This window comes from Ursus maritimus, unplaced genomic scaffold (genome assembly GCF_017311325.1).
Source record: "Ursus maritimus isolate PB19 unplaced genomic scaffold, ASM1731132v1 scaffold_20, whole genome shotgun sequence".
NCBI classification, from domain to species: Eukaryota; Metazoa; Chordata; class Mammalia; order Carnivora; family Ursidae; genus Ursus; species Ursus maritimus.
The window spans coordinates 29,663,170-29,689,070 of record NW_024424453.1 but is presented as its reverse complement, the minus strand read 5'-3'; the positions used below and the strand labels follow the sequence as shown (position 1 = coordinate 29,689,070).

Genomic DNA, 25,901 nt, shown 5'->3' with positions numbered 1-25,901 from the left:
ACATATAACAAAAAAAGTAAAATAAAATACAGACACTTTGGAATCATAGAATAATGAACAATAGTAACATAACCACAATAATGAAAATACTATGTATTGATGTTATCAGTTTTAGATTCAACCAACAGACAAGGCATACAAGGATTAATTATGATTACAGAAGAGATGATGAAAGTTCTCAAATTTGGAGGAGGTTACAGATAGAAAAGTGGAAAAAGAGGCAGAGGGATGAATAGGAGTCCTAACTTACTCATGCTATTAATAATAGCTAACACTGAGTAGTTACCATACTCTCATCCTAAAGAGGTAACGTGAATTAATTCATCTAATTTCCCATGATGAGGACACGGAGGCACAAGGAAGTACCTAACTTTCTATCTTCCATTGTTTCTTACTTCATGGAAAGTCAAAAAGGTACAAAAGACACTTTGTGATGGATCAAGAAAACAGGAGATGTGGGGCGCCTGGGTGGCGCTGTTGTTAAGCGTCTGCCTTCGGCTCAGGGCGTGATCCCAGCGTTATGGGATCGAGCCCCACATTAGGCTCCTCCACTATGAGCCTGCTTCTTCCTCTCCCATTCCCCCTGCTTGTGTTTCCTCTCTCACTGGCTGTCTCTATCTCTGTCAAATAAATAAAAAAAATCTTAAAAAAAAAAAAAGAAAATAGGAGATGTATATATATTATTTCTAGAAACCATAATGTATGTACCAAAGGCATAATGGCACAAAAATGGGTCTGTAGATGGCAATGGTGATTTTTATAACTCCATAGGAATGAAATCAGTTTTGTACAAGTTCATGAACAGAGAGCCCAATGAGAGGGGAAAGAATATAAATTCCAGAAATATGCACAAATGATATAAATTAATATACGACAGGGGTGGTATTTCAGTGAAGAAAAGAGAAGGCTAAGCAACTGGCTAGCTATTTAGAAAGAACATAAGAAAAAATTTTCAGATGAACTACACATTTATATTTTTAAGTGAAATCCTATCATGTAAGATTATACAGATATATGCATACAATTTGGGGAATAGGAAAAGTTTTTTTTAAAGGCTTTCACTTAGAAGTGATAATCTATGAGATTAATAAATAAAACTACATATGTATTTAAAATTAGAGCATGGGGGCGCCTGGGTGGCACAGCAGTTAAGCGTCTGCCTTCGGCTCAGGGCGTGATCTCAGCGTTATGGGATCGAGCCCCACATCGGGCTCCTCCGCTGTGAGCCTGCTTCTTCCTCTCCCACTCCTCCTACTTGTGTTCCCTCTCTCACTGGCTGTCTCTATCTCTGTCAAATAAATAAATGAAATCTTTTAAAAAAATAAAAAATAAAAAAATAAAATTAGAGCATGGAGGGGCCCTGAGCGACTCAGTCGGTTGGGTGTCTGCCTTTGGCTCAGGTCATGATCCCAGGGTCCTGGGATTGAGCCCCATGTCAGGCGCCCTTCTCAGCAGGGAGCCTACTTCTCCCTCTGCCCCTCCCCTGCCTCATGCTCTCTCTCAAAGAAATAAATAAAAATCGTTAAAAATAAATAAATAATAAAAATAAAATTAGAGCATGGAACAAAATAGTATAAAGCAAAGCTAACAAGAGCAAATAACAAACCTGGGAAGAAAATGGCAACATGAATGATAGTGGGCTTTTTTTCTTTCCTCTGCAGGTAAGGAGCTCTTAGAAATTAATAAGGGGAAGGCCAACAGTCCAATCAAAAAACTGGCAAAGAACAATACACAAAAAATAAAATGCAAATCACTTCCAAAGGGAAAACTTACTGAATGTTACGAAGTTTGAAATGCAGCAAACTATCCAGGGATTTAAGAAATTTTGTTTACATTAGATTCTGCAGTTGAACCAACATTAACAATCCTCCCGAGATTACTTTTAGTGATTTGGCAGGACAAAGAACAAATCAGTGGGATGATGAACTAATGGGACATAAGGAAGTGAAAGTGAAGAATGTAAAGAGGAAAAAGGGAGGGAGCTGGACAAGACTGGAGGTCACTGGGTCAGGGGAAGAAAGAATCAGCCCGAGAAACATTTCAAGCTATAAAAAAGAGGGGCTGGATTAAGAAAGTCAAGTAGTTAATTATGAATTTCGAGCTAGGCAAGGAAAGAGAGGTGGGAAGAATGTGGAGTTGACACCAAAGGGAAGATGGAGAGACTGAGGGGATCTGAGGAGTTTTTTTTGGGGGGGGGGTGTTTTATTTTAAGATTTTATTTCTTTATTTGACAGAGACAGAAAGAGACACAGCCAGCGAGAGAGGGAACACGAGCAGGTGGAGTGGGAAAGGAAGAAGCAGGCTCCCAGAGGAGTAGGGAGCCCGATGCAGGGCTCGATCCCAAGACCTTGGGATCAGGCCCTGAGCCGAAGGCAAATGCTTTCACGACCACCCACCCAGGCGCCCCTGGGATCTGAGGTTTTAACAAGGCTAAGTGGAGTGTGGGCATGAAGAGCTAGAAGGATAGAAGTTTTGGTCAGTAACTGGGATTTTAGACTTTGATTTCTAAGATGGATCAAACTCCCACATACAAAATGTGACCCATTTAGTGGGTAACTGAACTGGAGAGAAAGTAGTCATTGCAGTGGAATTTGGGCAAGGTTAATATTTTGGATGGACCATCTAAACACCGAACACCTATAACAGCACTGAGACCCAACAGTGGACATCGTCAGAATGGCCAACAGATGACACAGAGGAAGCAGCTGAAGGAATATTTGTGGGAGAGGATCAGGAGTGAGGACCCTGGGTTTTCCAAGGTCATGGTGTCTAGGATGTCAGAACTGGAAATGAACTAAAGAACTGCAAGTTTCCAGTAATTAACAGATATGCTTATAATATCTATTCCATAAAGCTGTTGTGACAATCCAGTGAGATGACATATGTAAATAGCCTGGTGTAGTGGTAGCCAGCATTAATATTAGCATAATTAGCCTTATTATGTATTCCTGGGAGCAGAGAGGAAATACATGTAATTAATCACATCTCACATTTTCATTTGGGAGATGGAATACTGGAAAGCAGACCAAAGGACCTGCTAGGTCATGCCACCATTCTGTGATAGAAATTCTAGGTTCTGGAACTGGTTCCTTATTCCCAACACTGAATTAGTTCATTCTGGGAAGGGGGAAAAAAAAAAAAAGCTGCATTCTTCAAAAACTCTCTAAATGCGTATGGGCAAGCAGAAACCTGCTTTCAGTCTCACGTGGGCAACAGAAAATATCATAACAAATCTAAAGCGTAAAATAAAATGAGTCCTTGAATAATTTTAGGGAAATATAGTACACTACTATAAGAAAGGAAAATACAGCTCAAAATTGTTTTATTGGTCAGTTTATCATCTCAATATAAAATACACTAATGGAAACTTAAAAAGAGCATGCCTTTGAATTTTAATGAATTTCAGTGAAATGTAGTTACAATCTGAAGTTACACAGATAAATAGATTGATGGAATAAAGGTCTATATACTCAACTATGTCCATTAATAAAACTGTTTATTATTAATCTGTTAAACTTTTGACAGATTGCAATTATATTTATGTGCGATAGACCCAGTTCATGGTCCCAGTTGTATATGATACAGATAAGTAACAATCAACAGAGACAGAGAACGGAGCAAAAGTTGATGATTCTGATTGAGGGGGTAGAATTTGGCTCCAACTCCCATCTTTTCTTCAGGGGCCTTTTTAAAGATTTTACTAATTTATTTGAGAGAGAGAGAGCAGGAGTGGAGGGGGGGAGTAGAGGAAGAGGGGAAACAGACTCCCTGCTAAGCAGGGAGCCTGACTTGGGGCTCCATCTCAGGACTCCAGGATCATGACCTGAGCTGAAGGCAGACGCTTAACCAACTGAACCACCCAGGTGGCCCCTTCAAGCACTTTTTAAAGGAAAGGGACATTAAGAAAATTTTGTGTTATATTTTTCTTTTTAAATTTTATTTTCAGTAAAATTGCCCTTTTCTTTTTGGTGTTACAGTTGTATGAATTTTAACACATGTATAGATCCACGTATCCACCTCCATACTCAGGGCACAAAACAGTTTCTTCACCCCCAAAAATTCCTTGAGTCATTTCTTAATGGTCACTCCTCCCCCTGCCCATAATCCCTGTGAATTTCTAATCTGGTTGTCATCTTTGTAGTTTTGCCTTTTGGAGACACAGAAACGAGATCACACAGCGGGTTACCTTTTGAAACTAACTTCTTTCACTCCGCATGCTTTTAAGATTCAGGTTGTTACGTGTATCAGGAGTTTGTTACTTTTTACTGCTGCGTGGTATTCCTTAGTACAAATTTATCAGTTTATTTATTCACCCCTTGAAGGAAATTTGTGTTTTCAAATGTAGTCAATTACAAATAGAACCGTGATAAACATTTGTGTACAGATTTTTGTGTGGATATGTTTCATTTCTTAAAGCAGGTACCAGGAGTGGAATTTTTGGGTCATGCAATTATTGGGTCAAGAAACTATCAGTTTTCCAGAGTAGCGATACCATTTTGCATTCCTACTGGTAGCACCTGGTATTGTCAGTAATTCTTATTTTAGCCACTCAGAAATATATAGCCACTCAGAAATGTAATGATATGTCATCGATTACTGGAGTTTCCCTAATAGCTGATGATGTTGAACATTTTTTTTCCTGTGCGTCTTTGCCATCCATTTTGAACTCAGGTAGTATAGTTTGTCAAAACAATTTTCAGAAAAAGGCAAAAGCATGACTCAAACAAATATAAACGAACACATGTTAAGTATTTTACTTCACTTGCTAGTAAGGGAACCAAGCAGATGTTATAAATCATTCAAAGGGAAGATCAAAAGAGCACGCATTTACACAGAGTAAAGGAATATTGAAATGAATTGCACATGGAGAAGAAACTGGTTTTTCCAGGGTGTGAGGGAGTACATTTGAACCTCTGCCAAATGAAACAGAATGCCTATCTGTCTTACACAGCTATGAAACAGCTCCCGTCGAATCAGAACCTGATGAAGTAGAAAAGTACGTTTATAGATAATGCATAGTTTTCTACTAAGTACAAAATGTTCTTTCTACGGGTTGCTCCAAATTTATTCTTCCTTTAAAAACTTATTTTACCTCTTCTAGTTTCTTTGCTTTTTCATATAAAAGTTAGAATCGGCTTGTCTGTATCTACCAAAAATCCTGCTTGTCTTTGGATTGGTATTGTATTGTCTATAGTTCCATTTGGGTAGAAGATGATATCTTGGCTTTGCTGAGCCTTCCAATTCAAGAATATGGTATATTTTTTCATTAATATGTCTTCTTTGATTTCTCTTATCAGCATTTTGTAGTTTTCAGCATACAGACTCTGTACGTGTTTTGTTAGATCTAGACCAAAGTATTTAATTGTTTGAGCTATTGTAAATTGTATTTTTAAATATTTGCTTTCTAGTTATGCATTGCTAGTGTACAATTGATTTTTGAGCATTGACTGTGTATTGCAACCCTGCTAAACTCTTATTAATTCCAGGAACTCTTCTGTAGATAGTTTGAGATTTTTTACTTACAGAATCATGTTATCTCAGAATAGGAACCATTTTGTTTTTTTCTTTCAATCTGCATGTCTTATTTTTTTTCCCCCTGGCCTTATTGCTCTGGGTTAAAATTTTCAATACAATGCTGAATAAGAGTGGTGAGAGTGGACATCCTTAACTTATTCCCCGGTTTGGGAGAAAGCACTTAACCATTAAGTATGATATTAGCTGTAGATTTTAATTTTTTTTATTTTTTTATATATTCTTTAGCAGGTTGAAGAAATTCCCTTCTAATTCTAGTTTGCTGCAAGTTTCTGTTCAGAATGATCTTCAGATTTTATCAAATGCTTTTCTGTATCAATTGATATGCTCAGAAAGTTTTTCTTCTTCATATTGTTGATATGGTGGGTTACATTGATTGATATCTGAATGTTGAAACTTCCATCCTGGGATAAACTCCACTAAGTATGATCTATTATTCTTTTTATATATCCCTCAATTCAATTTGGTAATATTTTATTGAATATTTTTACATCCATCTTCATGAGAAATATGTCTATAGTAATTTTCTTTTCTTATGTTTTCTCTGTCTACTTTTGGTATCAGAGTAATGCTAGCCTTATGAAATGACCTGGGATGTGTTCCCTCTTTTTCTATTTCATGAAGGTTATTGTATAGAATTGGTCCCCATTCTCCTTTAGATGTTCTTAGAATTCATCTGTGGAACCACTGGGGTTGGGCAATTTATTTTTGGAAGGCTTTTAACTACAAATTTAATTTCTTTAATAGTTACAGAACAACTCATGTTATAGATTTTTCTTGGTTGAGCTGAAATTGGTCCATTTCATCTAAGGTATTGAATTTGTGTGCATAGAGTTGTTCATAATATTCTCTTATTAACCTTTTAATGTTTACAGAGTCTGTACTGATCTACCCATTTTTAGTCTGATATTGGTAACTTGCATCTTCTCTCTCTTTTTGTCAGTCTTGCTAGAAGTTATTCAATTTTATTGCACTCAGAAACCAGCCTTTAGTTTAATTGATTTTCTCTATTTTCTGTTTTCAATTATATTAATTTATAGTCTCATCTCATTTTCCTCTGTTATCCTTGCTTTGGGTTTAGTTTATTTTTCTTTTTTCTAGTTTCTTAAGGTGAACATAAGCAATTGATTTGATTATTTTTTCCCTTTCTAATATAAGCATTTTAATGCTATAAATTTTCCTCTAAGCACTCCTTTAGCTGCATCCCACAAATTTCGGTGTTACATTCATTTTCTTTTCATTCAAAATATTTTATAATTTACCCTGAAACTTACTTTTTCAGCCATGGATTATTTGGAAGTGTATTGATTAGCTTCAAGTGCTTAGAGATTTTTCTGTTATATTTCTCTTATTGATTTATAGTTTGATTTCATTAGGTTTAAGGATACACTCTGTATGTTTTGAATTTTTAAAAACTTGTTAAGGTTTGTTTAAAGATTTGGAATATGGTCTATCTTGGTAAATGTTCCACGTACACTTAAAAAAATGTTTTCTTCTGTTGTTAGGTGGAATATTTTTCAAATATCAGTTGGCTGCTGGCTTTGTTCAGACACTTTATATCCTTGATATTCTATTAGCTCTATTACTGAGAAAGAGTATTGATGTCTCCAACTCTAATTATGGATCTGTCCTTCTCCTTCCAATTCTGTCAGGTTTTGCTTCATGTGTTTTGAAACTCTGTTGTTAAGTACACATTTAGGATTGTTATGGTTTCTTGGTTAGCTAACCCTCTTTATTACCAGTAATTTTCTTTTCTCTGAAGTCAGGCCTGACATCAGTACAACCACCTCAGCTCTCTTGACTAGTGTCTGTATGGAAAATTTTCTTCATCCTTTTATTTTAATCTATGTGTATCGTTACATTTGAACTAAGTTTCTTATAGATGGCACTGAGTGGGGTCATGTTTCCTAATCCATTCTGAGAATTTCTGTTTTTAAATTGGAATGTTCAGATCATTTATATTAATGTTATTATTGATATGTTTGGATTTTAATTGATGGTACTCCAAATTCTGGTGTTTTTCCCCAGTCTGCCATTGCTTTCCAGAGTCTTCAAGTATTGTTCCATGCATTCTGTCCAGGTTTTGTAGTTATACTCAGTGAAAGACAAGATATAAACTGTGGTTACTCCATCTTAGTTATAACTGGAACTCTGGAAATAATTATTTTTAGAGTTCCCCTTAATCGAGGAATTAGATTCCAAGTTTCTGACTGTCAGCATGTTAAAGTCCTTATCAGATCACAGGATTTCAAATTTGCCATGAATCCAGCATACTTACATAAGTATTTTCCTTCGTCAGTTAAAAAACAAAACAAAATTCCCAGGATTCCTAGGGAGGTCTGCTAGAAATGTACCCCTACAGACTCAGAAGCTCCCCTTAGGTCAGAGATGTTTGGGGTGATCCACAAAGTTGCAGACTTTTCTGAGATCAAATGAAACAGAATCGCTAGGCTGGCAGATGTCTGATGTTACAAAATCATGGCATGTAGAGATGGGTCATTTTTGAAGGTTTTACTGTCTTTTCCTGACAAACCGCCGAAGTACACTACCTATTGTCTTTTAACAAGAGAGTGCTGACTTCAAAGATCCCCACTCTACCCACCTTCTTTCAAAATTCCGAATTTAAGACAAGTGTCAGTGTCTATTAGCGCCATATATGGTAGCTTAGATCCTATAGGACTGAGGCTGGGATGTTTCAGTCACTGAAATATTCTTTCTCAGGGCCCAGAGCTTCTGAGATGTTTATTTACTGTGCGGACATACTTTCTCAGTGGTATCAGAATACAGAAACTTACTATTATTACAACATTCATTTGTATATATCCGTCGTGTATACCCTTTGAATGGTCTAATCTCTGTGATTCAAGAAGTTGGGGCCAGCTCCTTCCCCAAATAGTTGAGGTTGCAGAAGACTCAACCACTAGTTTGTAGGTGTAGTCTGCCACCTACTGTCCAAAAATGGTATTTGCATGCTTGCGTTCATAGCTTAAAAACATGATTCAAAATGCAAATTATGTTTCAGTGTTTCTTCTGAATGAGACAGCAAATCTGGATTTTTTCAATTCACCATCTAATGATCTGCCTCCTGCATTCTAAACACTATATCTAGCTAAAATTCACCATCCCTATTCCCTTAATATTGGCCCAGTACTTGGGCTTTAATTGATCAGAAAAAATATCATTAAGGGAGTGGGTAATATCAATCAAATTCTTAGATATTTTATTGCCTATGCGTAGTTAGAGGTTTGATTAAGGTCTCTAGCTGCTTCGGGGGGAAAAAAAAACATTTCCTCATCTAGATTTAAATTCTATGGTCAGAAATGTAGAAGAGGTAGAAAAAGGGTAAACCAGACCTTGGCAATTTCTTTTCTCTTTTCCTGGGAACTTCTGCCCCTATGTCTTCCCAGGTTTCCCTCCTTGTCAACATTGAGATCGCAGCTCAAAAGCTTCCTAGAGAGCCTTTCCAGACCTCCTGAGTAGACACTCTGCTACCCCTCCCCACCCCATCACTCTGTAGCTATTACCCTGTTTTTACTTCTTCCCAACACTTTCACTAACTGAAACTATTTGATTCATTTATTTGTCAATGTGTCTATTGTCTTCCTTCCTTTCCCACACCCACTAGAGGTAAGGGCCATTTTCTTGTTGACTGCTACATCCCAAATACTCAGAACAGGATCTAACACACAGTATTTGTTGAAAAAAACTAATAGATACAATTATTTTGTGATACCAGCCATCTGCTAGATTAGAAATTCTGTCTGGGGGCGCCTCGGTGGCGCAGTTGTTAGGCGTCTGCCTTCGGTTCAGGGCTTGATCCCGGCGTTCAGGGATCGAGTCCCACATCAGGCTCCTCCGCTGGGAGCCTGCTTCTTCCTCTCCCACACGCCCTGCTTGTGTTCCCTCTCTCGCTGCCTGTCTCTCTGTCTGTCACATAGATAAGTAGGATCTTTGGAGGAAAAAAAAAAAGAAAAGAAAAGAAATTCTGTCTGGTTTGGTCTTGGAAAAGTCTACATTATGAATACTCGCCTCAAGCACGTCCTGACTCTGGAAAACTTGAGTCTGCAGCAGTGAGCTGGGACGGACGGGTTTTATGAGTAGCTCATCCGAAGAGTCCTTAGGAGTTGATTGGGTTTCTTTTTTTTTTAATTGCTGAAGGAAGATACCTATATAAATATGTTAGATTATGGCAAATTTGAGATTCTGTGATCATAAAGAGGTTTAATAACTTGCCTAAATTCATCTTTCTTAAAGAGGTAGTGAATGATAGAAATGGGATTCCCATCTATGTAGTCTGGCTCCAAAGTTCATGCTCTCAACGACTACCATGTTGTGGTCCAGGAATTCTCAAAGTTGAACCACCTGGAAGGCTTGTTACGACAGATTGTTGGGCCCTACTCACAGAGACTAATTCAGTAGGTATAGGGTAAGATCCTAGCATTTGCCTCTCATTAAGTTCCCAGTTCATTTAAGAAAGAAACAAATTGAACCTGTGGACATTCCCACTCTGGCTGAAAAGGTTCCTGATGCTGACCTGACATTACTCCAACTTCTGATGCAATTCTCCCTACTAGTTGATCCTACAAAGTATTGTCTTCTTTGTGGTGATAACAAAGTCAATCCTAGATTCTAGCACTTAGCCCCAAATGAAATGATGCTGTTGGTTGATGACCATTGCAACTTTCTGTTGATTTCTCCTTCATTACCTGCCCCCTCCAATTTTACCTGAGCTATGCAGGTATCCACTAGGAAAGGATAATATTCTGAAAAAAATATTCTGAAAAAAATATTTCTTACGGTTTTATTTTGCTCAAGATCAAAAATTTTGAAAATGTAGAAAAGGCACAATGAAGTTAAAAACATTTCTTACCATACCACTACCAAATGTTAATCAACTGTAATGTATTTGCATCTAGTCACTTTTCCATTCTTATCTTTTTTAAATAAAAAATTGGTATGCCCTTATTAGAGGATCTCAGCAAATAGTATTTGAAAAGACACACTGGAAATCAGGTTGAGCTGACTGGGGGCTGTCCCAGGCTGGCCTGCGATCTTTACAAATTGCATCCTTCAGGATACATCTGAGCAGAGAGGCGTGTTCCTAGAAGACACTGATGCAACTCCCATCAACAAAAGCCCAAGTTGCCTTAATAAGACTTTGTAAATGTTCTCCTTGTTAAGAGGGCAAGATTTATGCTGATTTTATCTAGTTACGCTCTCAGCCACAAAGAATTTCTCCTGTTCTCAGTGCTCATATTATAAGCCACTAAACTCTGATCACAAAGTGAAACAAGGAACATTTAACAGAGACATGCAGGTTCCTGTGAAGGCATGTCTAATACCTGGGTTATTTTATTTCTTTAAGCATGTAGTCTTATATTACCCAATTTAACTATCTATAGTGACTCCGTTGCATTTCATAGCAACAAGTAAAAAGCAGGAATTCTTCTGACCCACTTGTCAAGAGCCATGTTCTTCAAAGCTTTTCCACTGTTCTTGGAGGAGTTACAAAAATTACTTTCAACCTGTCTTGACTCGGACAAGCTCTCTAATCTCAGTTTCTTTATCTTTGAAATGTGAATGATAACATTATCTATTTCATAGAATTTGTTGAAGATTAAATGAGTTGATGCAAAACACCTATCAAATACCTGGTGCATGGTAAACACAAAAAATAGCAATTAATATCTATTACTAACAAGGACTGCATAATTAAGTCCTGACCTGCTTTCAGACAATTTCTGAGAAGCAATGTTAAAGTTCATAGTCTTGTGATGAGTTCAGTAATGTGTAAAAACAGATATAATGGCTATGTTAGTGGAGAAATGTAATAGGATAGTGAACGGAAGTGCTGTTTTGAGTAAATTAAATGTACATGAAGAAATATGCTTTGTCAAGGACATGAAGGCAAGCAGAATCATAGATCACTTCCCTTTTTAGAGTATTGTCTCTAAGACTGGATTCTATACCTTAAAAAGGCCCAGAATAACAAAGAAGGAACAAAGAGATAGTATATAATACCATATGGGTTATGTATATAAATTATATGTGAATAATATGTAAAATTGTATGCAAATAATAGCATTGATTTAAGACATGATTTTTGTCACTTTACCATACAACGGAGCAATTCCACACCAAGATATCTACCCAAGAAAAATGAAAACATGTCCAACTAAAGATTTGTACAAGAATGTCCACAGCAGCATTATTCGTATTCACCAAAAACTGGAAACAATCCAAATGTCTATCAGCTAGTAAAAGAACAAATTGTGGCACATCCCTACCATGGAATACTTCCAGGAAATAAAAAGGAATTAATTGCTGACACATGCAACAGCATGCATAAACTTTTTAGAAATGCTAACGAAACCAGACACGAAAGACTGTATGTTGTATGATTCTATTTATATGGAATTTAGAAAAGGCAAATCCACAGAAACAGAAGGCAAATCAGAGTTAGCCTGAGGCTAAAAGTAGGAGCAGGGAATTACTGCAAATGGAAATGAAAAAACTTTTTGGAGTGATTGAAATGTTCCAAAATTGGACTGTGGTGATGGTTGAATAACTGTATGAGTTTACTCAAATACATTGAACTGTCCACTTAAAATGTGCACTTAAAATAAGTTTTATTATAAAATAAGTTTTATTAGAAACTGTGCACTTAAGATAAATTTTATTATATGTAAATTATACATTAATAAAGCTGTTAAAAAGCTAGCAGGGAAAAAACACTTTGTGGGGTGGAAAATAAAAACTAAAAAAGACTAACAGTACTGGGATTGTTTAGATTGGATCTGATAAGGCTGAGACTCAACTAAGTAATTACTGTCCAGTACTGGTCCCCAAAGCATAAAGTACCCAATTTACTCCAATGACAAATTTAAATGCAGGAGAAAATAAATCCCATATATAAGAATTTGTGATAATATCAAATCAAAGTTACCTTTATTTCAGCTTACACCTTTAAACGATGGTAAGAATCCTGAAAAGTAGCAGATAATTCAAATATTCTTAAATGGAAATGAAGTTTCTTATAACAAAGTAAAAGCACTCACTTTGACACCTGAATAGATTGGAAAAATTCAATCAAATAGGATGGTACAAAGAGTCAACTTACTAAAAGCATGCCTTGTATGGTGCTATAAACCGTATAAGAACTGCTTTTGTCCATCACCTGACCATGCATCCAACCTATTTGCTTGCAGGAGGACCAATTTTTAGTAAGCAATTTAGACCAAGTTCTTTAAAATTTTATGTGTAATTTTTTTTTCAAATATAAGAAATAAGAAAGCATATGATAGCATTGTCTGAAATGGCAAGATCCCGGAAAAAAACTATCAACAAGGGAATAGAATTACGGTGCAACTTACTGTAGAATAATGTGAAGCTCTCAGAATTACTAAGTTAGATTTATATGCATTGAACTGGAGGAATGTCTGTGATATGCTGGGGAAAAAGCAAGATTTAGGGGCAAGTGTATAGTATCATCCCACCTTTGTAAAAAATAAAACTATATTTTTCCAGATGTATGTAGGTGTTGGTAAAAATACAGAGAAAAGCTTGGAAGGATAAACACCAACAGAATGTTAATAAACCCCAAGTGGCTGGATTTGGAGAGAGGTGGGTGATATATCTCTGTATTGATTTTGTTTTGATATCTTTCTGTATTGTTAGACTGGTTACAATGAACAAAAAATTAGTTTGCAATTTCAAAAGTCAAATAAAAGAATTGCTTTTTAAGTGTTCATTTCCTCATTGCTTTATTCTCAAGATAGCAGCGTTAACCCAGAGAAATTGAGAGGTGGTTGTACTGTTTGAACTGTTTAAAAATGGAAATGAACATATCATAGGAAAATTGCACTCCTAGGACTCGTCTGGTTTTAGTCCCTCCTCTTTCCTCTCCCCACACTCAGCCAAATTCTTCATGTTGATATAGTGGACTTGGAATGAAATAAAACCACAGAGCTGATTTCTTTCCTAAATGTGGAAGCAGATGATAGGCACACCTGATCTCTTCCGTGAACTTGGCTATTGCTATGTATGGACCAGCTGTCATTTGTAGATAATTTACTGCTGAATTTCCATGTCGGTTGTTGATTTTTTCCTGTTACTACCTTCCATTTTGTTCAGATAAATTGTTTTTGGTAAACCAATTAAGCATATAAACCTATGCTGGAAGAAATTGATAGGTAATACTTCAAAAATAAGCAAGATGGAAGCATGGCAATCTAATTTCATCCAGTAACATAGGGTTTCCACAATCTCAGTAAAATCTCAGTAATTAGCAATAAGGGGCGCCTGGGTGGCTCAGTCGTTAAGTGTCTGCCTTTCAGCTCGGGTCATGATCCCAGGGTCCTGGGATTGAGCCCCCACATCAGGCTCCATGCTCAGCGGAAAGTCTGCTTCTCCCTCTCCCACTCCCCCTGAATATGTTCCCTCTCTTGCTGTCTCTCTCTGTCAAATAAATAAAATCTTAAAAAAAAAAAATCTCAGTAATTAGCAATCAGCTTAAACAACATGTGTTTCAACTTACTATTCTTTACCAGCCCTGTTCAGAAAGAGTTGCCTTCAAAATGAAAGAAACAAGGAAACAAAAAAAGATAATGCATGTATAGTGTTATTAGCAGTGTCTGAAAAGAGTAAGTATTTAATAAACATCAGCTGCTGTTACTATAATTTGGGATTGTTCTATGGTTGGGTATAAAACTGAGTCTTAGCAATGCCCATCATGAACGTAATGCTCATGGTTGAACTTACTGACACTTCTCAGCCTCTATCATGCTCTTTTTTAATGCAGCTGAATATCATCCTTTTTCCTATGGGAGTTTACATGTGCATTTCAACACTGATATTTATATTGAATTCCACAAGATTGCTTTACTACTGTTGGAAATTCCTTTGTCTTCAAAATGTTTAGAAGAACTTCCTTGCTTTTGGAGATAGCTGAAAGAAAAAAAAAACACAGCTTACTGTTTTCATTTCTGGAGATAAAAATAATAAAAATAGGATATGAGAGATGATCCAGGGATATAGCAAGTGAGTCCAACTCCAAGAAGATCTAGGATAAAACATGACTGGAGATTGTAGTCATTAAAGGGATAGGACACGGGGCGCCTGGGTGGCACTGCGGTTAAGCGTCTGCCTTCGGCTCAGGGTGTGATCCCGGTGTTCTGGGATCGAGCCCCACATCAGGCTCCTCTGCTATGAGCCTGCTTCTTCCTCTCCCACTCCCCCTGCTTGTGTTCCCTCTCTCACTGGCTGTCTCTATCTCTGTCAAATAAATAAATAAAATCTTTAAAAAAATAAAAAAAGAAATAAAGGGATAGGACACTTAGATCACAGGACTGAAACTTAAAAGAATCAATATCAGAACCGGGAGTGGTTGTTTTCAGGAAATCTTTGCAGACATGTGTTCCCATGTGTTCATGTACTTTATTTTTGTGACATGCTTGGCATATGTAATATATAATAACAAATTACACGTGTTAAAATATTATGTGTACATATTACAAAAATAAAATCACTATAGAAATATTCTAAGCCACAGGAAGGCTACAATTTATTACAGAGTGAGAAAGAATTGTACCAAACTGAATAATAAAGAAGTCAAGAGATATTCTTGCACATTTTTTTCCTGCACATTTTTTGAAATGACCTACATCCAATGATGTTCATTCCAGCCTTGTTTGTAAAAGCAAAAGATTGGAAACAACCTAAATGTCCATCGATAGGAGAGAAGTTGAATTATGATTCATCTGTACAATGGAATAATTTCCAGCCTTCACAAAGAATGAGACAAATGAAACCAATTTCGAAGATATATCATTAATGAAAAATGTAAGATATTGAACTGTGAGTGTGGTTTGTTACCATTGTGTCAAAATTAACTATATATACATACACATCCATATACATACATGTCTATCCATTATACATGTACACATCAGTTTATGTATGTGTGTAAGATATGCAGAATCATGGAATGGTCCTGATGCTCTCTAGTTCTCATTCTTTTTTTTTTTTTTAAAGATTTTATCCATTCATTTTTGTGAGATAGAGAGTACGAGAGCAAGCACGAGTGGGGGGAGGGGCAGAGGGAGAAGCAGATTCCCCACCCAGTGGGGAGCCCGATGTGGGGCTCTATTCCAGGACCCTGGGATCATGACCTGAGCTGAAGGCAGATGCTTAACTGACTGAGCCACCCAGGTGCCCACTAGTTCTCATTCTTGTAACATCCTATAATAGCTGGGATTAAAAAAAAAAAAGAAGAAAGAAAGAAATACAGAAAAATTGAAATGCTATCAGATTTTTAAGTGACATCTTTTTAGGGAGCTGAGTTTAGCCTTCCTCCTCAGTGAAACAAATTATCATTGCAACTGTAGTCCTAATAGTAGTAGCAGGAGTATTTACTGTGTTCTTGCTACGTTCCAGGTACTTTTCCACGCACTTTAGATCTGCATAGAAATCTTCACTGTAATTCTATGAGGTGTGTGTTCTTTTTACTCATTTTACGATGAGGAAACGGAGGCAGAGAGACTAGAGTAACTTGCCTAACTCTCTCCCTCTCGGAAGTGAGGAGTGGACAGTGACTATGGTCTTCATTCATCAAGGAGGGACAGCCAGTATCATTCTTACCATCAAACTTCTCATCTGATTTCAGCAAGACCCCTGCAAGATGAATTCGTGGGTCGCTCTGAACATAGCGCTCGAGATGCCTGCCTCACCCTACCTCAGACAGCTTTAATGAGCACCGAGAGGTGAACATATGTGAGATGAGTTAACATCTTTAAGAAAAATGACATACATTCTATTATTTCTGAAACACTTAAGATAGAACAAGGTTTTTATAATCTCAATACAGGTAACATTACCATTTACCTAGCTGGTCACTTCTACAAGAAAAGTCTCTTTGTTCTCTGGATCTCATGTATTTTAGGAAAGCTATTGCTCTTTTTTTTTTTTTTTTTAAAGATTTTATTTATTTATTTGACAGAGAGAGACATCCAGTGAGAGAGGGAAAACAAGCAGGGGGAGTGGGAGAGGAAGAGTCAGGCTCCTAGTGGAGGAGCCTGATGTGGGGCTCGATCCCAGAACACCGGGATCACGCCCTGAGCCGAAGGCAGACACTTACTTAACGACTAAGCCACCCAGGCGCCCCAGCTATTGCTCTTTTTATGTAAGTCTAAAAAAACTTCCAATTGAGAAAAATTGCGACAGAAATCTCCACGCGAGGACACTGGGGACAACAGACAATAAGGAGCAACTGAAGAAAGAGGAGATGACAGTGGAGACCCCTGACAGCATCTCCTGGCAAGCAGTACGAAAAAAAAATGTTTCCTAGCCTTCCGCTTCTAACAAGGACAGAGCTGGCTCCGAACAGGCATAATTCTGAAAATTATGAAATATGCTAATGCTGATACTGTGTCTTCTATGGGAGATTATCTAAACATTTTCCCCAAAGAGAGCAAGTTGACAACCTCTTTATTCTCCAGAGCAAACCTCTTGCCCAGGATATTGGAGGTTTTACCAGGGCTGCTACAAAAGCAGAGGGAGACTTCTGCCCTTTGTGTTTGGGCTCAAACTCCCTCCCCTCTAGAAAACTGGGCTTATGAAATCCACAGCATTGACACTTTAGTCAAACGTGAGCAAGAACATGGTAGGACTGTATAGTGAGAGGGCATCGTGCCTCGGTCATGGAAAGCCTTTTCTCAACATCAGCTCTCAACTAGAAGCCAAAACACTGCTTATGGCAGCAGGAAGTTTACAAAGCAGTAAACATCTTTCCTCTCTAATGAGTCTGGCTTATAAAGAGAATAATTGTGTTGAGCAGATAACGTGGAATACAGTGGGAAGTGAAGAGTGTCTGGACCAGAACAGGGTCAGAACTGAAGTGCTCGGAGAAAAACAATCATTGATTTTATTTATTTGTTTTTATGGATTTTGTTTTTAAGTCTTTACTCGCAGAGAATGGACCATAGTCTTGGTTTGGCTACTGTATGTAGACTTCCCAATGCCAAGAAAAGGGTGGAAAGGGGAGAAAACGTCTCCCTTTTTGCATTAGAAAGAGAAATGTCAGCAAAAGGTATTGGTTTGTTTTCTTTGTTCTTTTTATCAGCAAAGCCAGTGTGCTGCTATTGTTTGCTGGCCTAACAAAAATGAAATCAAGGCTTTCACTGAACAGCCTTCTATTCTTCTGCCAAATGCTGAATCAACAGCCCAGCTTCTGCAACGGCTTGCTTTAATGATCCTAGACAGTTTCTGTTCATGTCATGCACTGGGTCACAAAGAGGAAAGAGGGATGGGAAGAGCAGAACAGAAGAAACAGAAAGCAGAATGGGACAGAGACGAAATGAGTGCTTTGGAGGCTCTTTGGACGGGTATCAAACCAGTTCCTCAGAGAGGCGTAACTGGAATTATTTATTGGCTTCCTACTACATATGTTTTGTAGTTACTTCATGTAGTGTGGTAAAAATCAGTGTTTGTGAAATCTCCATCCTTCTCATTAAACGGAGTACATTGAAATGTTCTCAACAAATCCTGTTGCGATCTTCAAAACTTCCTCTGCGAACTTTGTTTTATGGATTCTGAAAACTGTGGTGAGACTATCTGACCAGCAGAATCAAGGTTTGATGCAAAAGGCAGCCTCCAGTCCAGAAGCTTGTTAGGGAGGGCCTGGGGGTGCTGCATGCTTCACTCTGGCCCTTCCCCTGGCAGAACTCCAGATCGGGTCTCAGTCTCGCAGTCCAGATAGCTAGAGGGTTGAGCGAGCCCCCAGGGCTCTGAGTTCACAGGGATGACTTGTAGTAACGGTTGTGGCGTTCGGAGCCAGAGGAAGTCGGGCTTTCTTTTCAACGTTCAAGCCACCACTCCCTCCCGTCTGGTTTGTGGCACTGGATTTGCCATCATCCAGGACCCCTGAAGCGGAAAAGATGTTCTAGACCCCAGTCATGAGCACAGCAGCAAGGAATGACTTGTTGCCTCTTTCAACAAAAAACACTCTAATAATCTGAAATTGTATGATCAAATGCACCTAAGTCAATGCAGATTCTCACAAACAAGGTTAATCAGGGTGTTTTTGTCGTAAACGTTGCCTGAGGTAATGGACTATGTAGGAGGCCTCTTCAACTCTGTTGATGGCTGAAGGCCTCTTGGTGATTTTTTATGTTAAATTCCTCTTGAGTGAAGTTGGGGGAGTGATTAAAAAGTAAAGCAAAGTACTTTTATTGAAGTAAAAAGAAAAAAAATATACAGCTGGAGAAAGAGAAAAAAGAGAGGTCAATTAAACATGTTTGAAGAGAAAACCAGCTTTCTTTGCTCATCCTTTGGGGGATGTCACCACCATTAAGGGCTGTGGTAATACTATTCATCTGCTTTCTTTCTTTCTTTCTTTCTTTCTTTCTTTCTTTCTTTCTTTCTTTCTAAATAATTCTGCATTTAATTTTTGTTCAAGAAATTCAACATTTATTGAGCAAGTGCAGAGTCCACACAAGAAATTATTTTTATCCTATGAACTAAGATTCTAACAATTGTACTGAAAGTAACACCCGCTAAAAAGTTCTAAGACTGGCTTCTCTAAAACAGAAATCAATTTTGATGTCATGGTGCTTCAAAACACCGAAAGTGGGTTGGCAATGATAAGAGAATTAGTAGTTTTATTACATTATGCTGTTTATAAACATAACAGGTATTTAAATGCAAGGAGTAAAAATGTACCATTCATTTCTGAATTCATCTCACTTCTTAAAATATTGGGAGATGGTTCCCAATGTTGAACTAGTCCTCTTCCTTTTCCCAAGACACCTTTCGACAAATGGAAGAATAGGTGAATGAGTTAAGGAGTAAAACTAAGGGAAACAAGGAAAAGAACCAACAGTTTCCAGGACCTCATTTCTTAACATATCTGATACCATATAGACGTGGACTCTGGGTACAAGTCAACTGATAATGTAACAAATTAAATCCAAAGATACAGCCATTTTACTTTTTTTTTTTTTTTTTAAGAAAAGAGAAACATGAAAATGTCCTCCTTAATCCATCAGCATTGATCCTATGCAGTTTAATTTCAGTTGATTTTGGATTATTTTGCAGTTTCACTTCCCCCTTGGCATTTCTTTGATGTCACTAGAAATAGACTATTTGGCTTTCCATCTGTCACTCCTTTTTTTTTTTTTTTAAAGATTTTATTTATTTATTTGACACTGAGAGAGAGAGAGCACGAGCGAGCACAGGCAGGAGAAACTGCAGAGGGAGAGGGAAAGGGAGAAGCAGATTCCCCGCTGAGTGGAGAGCCCTCCGTGGGGCTTGATTCCAGGACCCTGGAATTATGACTGGAGCCAAAGGCAGCCGCTCAACCAACTGAGCCACCCAGGTGCACCCATTTCTGTTATTACTAATTTAAGCTATAAATGGGCTGGAACTGAGGGATCAGTTGCAGATGAGGGTAAATTATATTTTCTGTTATTTAAAATTATGGGCACAATATTGTTTGAGGAGAAAATTTACCTATAGGTCAAATTTTAATAAAAAGATAGCACAGTAATACTTATAAAATTGATGTTGATAAGAATAAGACACAAAAGTGGTTCTTCCATGTTATTTTGAGGAAACACACCATAAACAAAGTGTGGAAGAGTTTTCCTTCATTTGAAAATCTCTAACATGTATTTTTAGTAGAATTATAAACAAAACTGACTCCTTAACAATCAAGGAGAGAGGAAGTCATGGCTAGTAGAGTTCCTGTGCTGAATGAAGCTAATCGGTTTAGAGCATGGATTTTGAAATCCAAGAGACCTGTCTGGAAAGGCTCTGGAGCTTTTGGTGGTAAGACGTTGGGAAAGCTAACTACCTTCACTAATGTCTTGGGTTCCTCACCTATAAAATGGGGATAATCATAGCATCTTCCTATAGAGGTTTGCAATGAAAATTAAATCAGATGATATGTTAAAGCTCATAACACAGAGTAACTATTTAATAAACGATAGACATGATATAGGTTAATATATGATACAATATTTCTTTGAAAACTGGTCCAAACTTAACTAAAATTGTGGATTAAGTGGAGTATCTTTTCTTAGCCTTTTGAGATAGTATAGAAATCCTTAATAACAAATTAAAGTACCTTTTGGAAGGGGAAGGTGCTAAATAATGATTTAGCACATTTCGCTTGTTTCAGACTTAAGGCACCGTAAAGCCACCATCTATTTGAATTTCTCACTGTATTATTCATTGGGACATTTTTGCAAAACCTGGGCTTATTCATGTTTTAGAACCAATTTGGTTGTTGACAGAGATTTAAATTTAGACGTAAGAACTATCTTGTTTTCGTATATATTTAACATATATAAATGTAGAGATATCTTATGGCAAACATAGTTTTCTAATAGTTATATAGCTTTTCAAGTAATCAATATTTACACACCGACACATAGGTTAATGAAATCCACATTATAGAGAAAATATTTCTTCTAAGACTATATAGGAAAAAAGAATAAGGACATTAAATTTAGTGATTTGATGAACTTTGTCTTATTATTTTTTTAAGTTTTTAAAGGTTTTATATATTTATTTGTCATTGAGAGAGAGAGAGAGAACACAAGCAGCGGGAGCTGCAGGGAGAGGGAGAAGCAGGCTCCCCACTGAGCAAGGAGCCTGATGCCAGACTCTTTCCCAGGACCCTGGGATCATGACCTAAGCCAAAGGCAGACACTCAACTGACTGGGCCACCCAGGCATCCCATGATTTGGTGAACTTTTAAAGCGTTCCTTAATCTAAGCTATTCATATGATTTTTGAAAGATTCTGTTATCAGACCATAAATGATACAACTCCCACCTACAGATAAGATTGTTTGTTGGAAATTCCTTGGTTTAGAAATGTTAATGACCTCATGAAACACTTAACCCCTAAACTTCTAACTAGCTATTACTCTATACATTTTCTCTCTGGTGGAAATTCTCATTTTGTAATTCTCCTAAAACCATCTGTGACTCCCTTAGCATCTTTTCCTCCACCTACTGATGGTAATAATAATCACAACACAGTTTGTATTCTGGTCATGGCAGAAAATCTTTAAGTTCCTAAGGAGTACTGAGGAAGGACCAGAAGATCTAAACTGTCTATCCCTCCAAGTGTACCATTTCACCTATAAATAAAAACAGCCATCACATTACTCTTGGAAGACCCTGGGCTTTGGCACCAGGTGGATGTGCATTTAAATTCTAACTCTGGCACTCACCTAAGGGGGGACTTTGGGCAAGTCCCATAAGCCCTCTGATCTCATCTATACAAAACAGGTAACAAGATGTTGTAACAGATCAGGGCATAAGGTAAACTCTCAGTGCACAGTAATGCTCCTCCCTTCAAACTCTTCTTTGATCTCTCATGCTTGTCTCCAACTTCCATTTTCAACATAGTAATATAAAGCATCCTATTCTCTGACTATATATTCACAGATTTGAAAAATAAATAAGTGAACAAACAAACAAACAAATAAATAAATAAATACAAACCTCCCCAGCTCAGAGCTGGGTTTAGATCATTAGAAGCCCTCAATTCTACACCCATGAAATAAGTGAAGGGAACTCAACAAAATTTTTATTTTTTCCCATGATTATTACTTTGGTGCTCTTTGTAAAACACTAACTAGCAAATCCTTTTCAAGTGTCTTTTATCTTGGGGGGTCTTTGCTTTGCTGGTCCTAAGCACTTTCTTAAACTGCCGACTGTGTAATCCAGCACTGCCCCAAACTGTGCATTATTTGCTTCCAGAATTACAGAGAAAGAGAACAAAAGGTATATAAGGAAGAGAGGAAGTTAACACTTGAGGAGCATGAATGGTGCTTACTAAGTGGTCCAGAAAAGTTAGTTTTCTTCTGCCCTTCTTTCTTGGTTTTTAAAATTTAGACAGTATTGGGGCACCTAGGTGGCTTGTCAGTTGAGGGTCTGCCTTCGGCTCTGGTATGAACCCAGGGTCCTGGGATCAAGCCTCAAGTCTGGCTCCCTGCTCAGCAGGGAGCCTGCTTCTTCTCCCTCTGCCTGCCCCTCCCCCTGCTTGTGCAGGCTCTCTCCCTCTCTCTTAAATAAATAAATAAAATCTTAAAAAACAAACAAGCTAAAATTTAGATGGTATTAATTTACACCCTATTATGAAAGATAAGGACTTGGCACATTTAGACTATCTCCCTCTCCTCCCTTACCCCATTTTTAAGTATATGATTTTTATTCTTCTATTATGTACATTTATAATATTAAATAATACCAGTCCATCATTATTAGTGTGTCTTGACTCTTAATCCTCGAAGCAACTGGAGTTGATATGTATATTGCCTTCCTTTCATCGATAAGGAAATTGAGATTCAAAGTTAAGTAGCTAATAAGTGGTAGAGCTGGGATTTGAACACATACAGGATGAAGGAAAGATTAGAGAAAAAAAATATATCTCCCCAAGTAAATGCAGTGTCCAAAGATCATTATAAACGGGGAAAAAAGTGGGGCCTTACTTGTAATTGTTTCTTCCTAGTGCAGTAGCTGCTTTCTACTCTCAAAGGTTTATCTGACAGGCAGATCTGTGATAGATCGAATTTAACTGTACCATTTTTTGAAATTGGGTGGCTGCAATGACTAGTATATGTGAGTTACTTTTATATTAGTAAGATTTTTTTCAAATTGCCCTTATTAGTAGGTGCTTTTATTTTGCTTTACATTGATTTACTATTTATTATTTTGCCAAATCCACAGTATGGATTTGAGAGCCAGTAGCTGAGCTTGAAATACTACTTCCTATATTAGTTTTATTTTCCTTTATGCTAAGTAAGTGGCTGCCACCTCATTTACTGCTGCTCAGAAGGAAAAAAAAAGTCATATTTTTCTTGGCAAAATTAGGTTTCACATAGAAATGGCAGTCATATCATCTTCATATGCACAAAGCCAGCAAGAATTTAATTGTGTAATTAAGTTTTATGTTCTTAGATGAACATAATATGAACAAGTCATTACCCAATATCAACAGATAGACATCTTTTCCTTGTAGTTGAGATGAATTTTGATGAAATCAATGGGAAGTAGAAGCTTCTATTGCACCTAATTAACTTTAAAGGATGTTTTCTCACCTTGATTTCTGTGTGAATGGGCCATTGGCATTCTAAGAACTTCAAGATCAAATTTTGGCTCATTACTCAAATATCCTATTGTGCAGACAAACACTGGATGCATCTAGGTCTTTGGGCGTCCTTAACATTTATGTATGACTTTAGCAAGGCGACTCTGTGCTCCCTTGTAAGAAATAAAAAAATAATGACACCTTTTTGGCATGAACTGTTTTATGATTTTTCCTGATAAGAGTGTTCAGATACAGTTGTTGAGAACTTGAACTTCTCTTGTTTTGTGAATAATAGACGGTTTAAATGTCTGTTTCCCTTGTCTTGGTCAGACGGAGGAAACTCAAACACAACGATTATATAAACCAGCTGGAGATCCTGAGATTAACTATAGTGAGGAAATCAGCAGGTACCAAGCACTCAGTAAGCAGGTAAGCACGTAAGTAATTTTAACTCTCACTACCGTCTCTCAAGATACCGATATCCCTAGTTTACGGGGTGAGGGAACCGAGGCTCAAAGAGGATCAGGAATTTGCGTGTGATCTTTTACCACCTTATATTTCCTTGAAGGGCTCATGACTAAAATCTTGTTCACTCCAAAACCTTCTATGGAAAAACATATAGAAGACTCTAGATTATTTCTCAAATCTGGTAATAGTGGAAGTGTTTGCATTAACTAGTAAGAACATTTGAATTGGAAAATCCTCAGCGATGTGTATATTACACACAAAAAAAAGAGAGAAAAAAAGTCTTTGGAGTTAAGTTTAACAAAAGAATGTAGAATGTCCTTTTCCTTAATCAATTAATTTTTCAATAATGGTTTCAAAGTGTTAAATGACAGACCAGGTATTTCATTTTCCCCCTTGATCCAACCCTGAAAGTATGGTAAGAACTAGATAATTTTCTGTAATTAAATGAAAGTATATTTTTATTATTATAAGTACAAAATCCTTTATATAACTTAATTATATGTTTTTTAAAAGACATTTTCATTCATATTAATTGATGTGGTTTTTGAATGTTGGTGAGGTCCGGAGCTGACGGCCACGAAAGAAATCTTGAGAGGTCTTTGGTGCAAAAAGGTGGTTTTATTTAAGCACAGGGACAGGACCCATGGGCAGAAAGGGGTGCTGCCCTGGGATTGTAAGGAGCAACTGATTACATACTTTGGGGTTGGAGGAAGTCAAGATAAGGGAAGTGTCAAAAGGCTTTTCATATGCTAAAGAAGACTCGTGGGATACCGAGGCCTTGCAAAACTGTTGCTTTTTCCTCTAGCAAAATATTAAGACAGTTGAGAGCTCCCTGGACGAACATTATCATCTGCCTGCCTCAAGTATTTGTCAATGGGCTGCAGGTTATAAAGACATTTAATTTTACCTACATTTCTGTCTGCCTTTGTTTCCCACATCATTAATAATAAAATTAGAGTTCTTGGGGTAGGATTAAGTGAGCAGGGGAAATGAGTCTAAGATTTTTTTTTTTTAATTCTGGGAACTATGTATGTGCACAAACATATGTATATGTATCAAGGAAGCCTTGTGTCATCATCATTTGTCATATGTTGGCAAAAATTTCAAGTCTATATAATTATTAGAATAGTATAGAGGAATACAAAAAACTACATGTGATGAGATAAACCTTGAGAAAAACTGACCAAAAAAACCCCCTCAACCACATAAAAAATTAAAATTAAATCTGGTAGGAGATGATTCTGTGGGAGCTTCAAGCTTGACAGCTCAACTGAAAAGTATTTTCTGATTGTGTGTCTGCACAAGACTTTCTCAACCAGCACTGTCCAAGAGAAATACAATAGGAGCCACCTGTAACATTTTACATTTTCTAGTAGCTACATTTTAAAAAAAGAAACAAGTGAAATTAAATTTAATAATGTATTTTTTTTTTAGATTTATTTGAGAGAGAGAGAGGGAGAGAGAAAGCCTGAGCCCCACCAAGTGAGCACAGGGAGGGGTAGAGGGAGAGGGAGAGAGAAACTCCAGCAGATTCCTGTCTGAGCTCAGAGCCCAACGCCAGACTCCATCTGACAAGCCCTGAGATCATAACCTGAGACAAAACCAAGAGTGGGATGCTTAACCGACTGTGCCACCCAGGCGCCCCTTTAATAATGTGTCTTATTTAACCAAATATGTATCCAAAATATTATTTCAACAAGTTATCAATATATAAATTATTAATGCAATATTTTAGTATTCTTCATATTAAATCTGTATTTTAGCTTTATTTCAAGTATTCAGGAGCTACATGGGGTTAGTGGC

General features: G+C 37.3%; 1 protein-coding gene across 2 annotated transcripts in view; it reads left to right on the top strand.

Annotated features, from left to right (window-relative positions):
* ACP3 (acid phosphatase 3) overlaps positions 1–25,010 on the top strand; it is an 87,210-nt gene extending 62,200 nt beyond the window's left edge. The window contains exons 15-16 of one of the 2 annotated variants that reach the window (XR_005836571.1): positions 13,060–13,155; positions 23,961–25,010. The gene's annotated coding sequence lies outside the window, so the exon portion shown is untranslated. The remainder of the gene's footprint in view (positions 1–13,059; positions 13,156–23,960) is intronic. The other variant, XR_005836570.1, reaches the window with a different exon arrangement.
* The last annotated feature ends 891 nt before the right edge of the window (positions 25,011–25,901 follow it).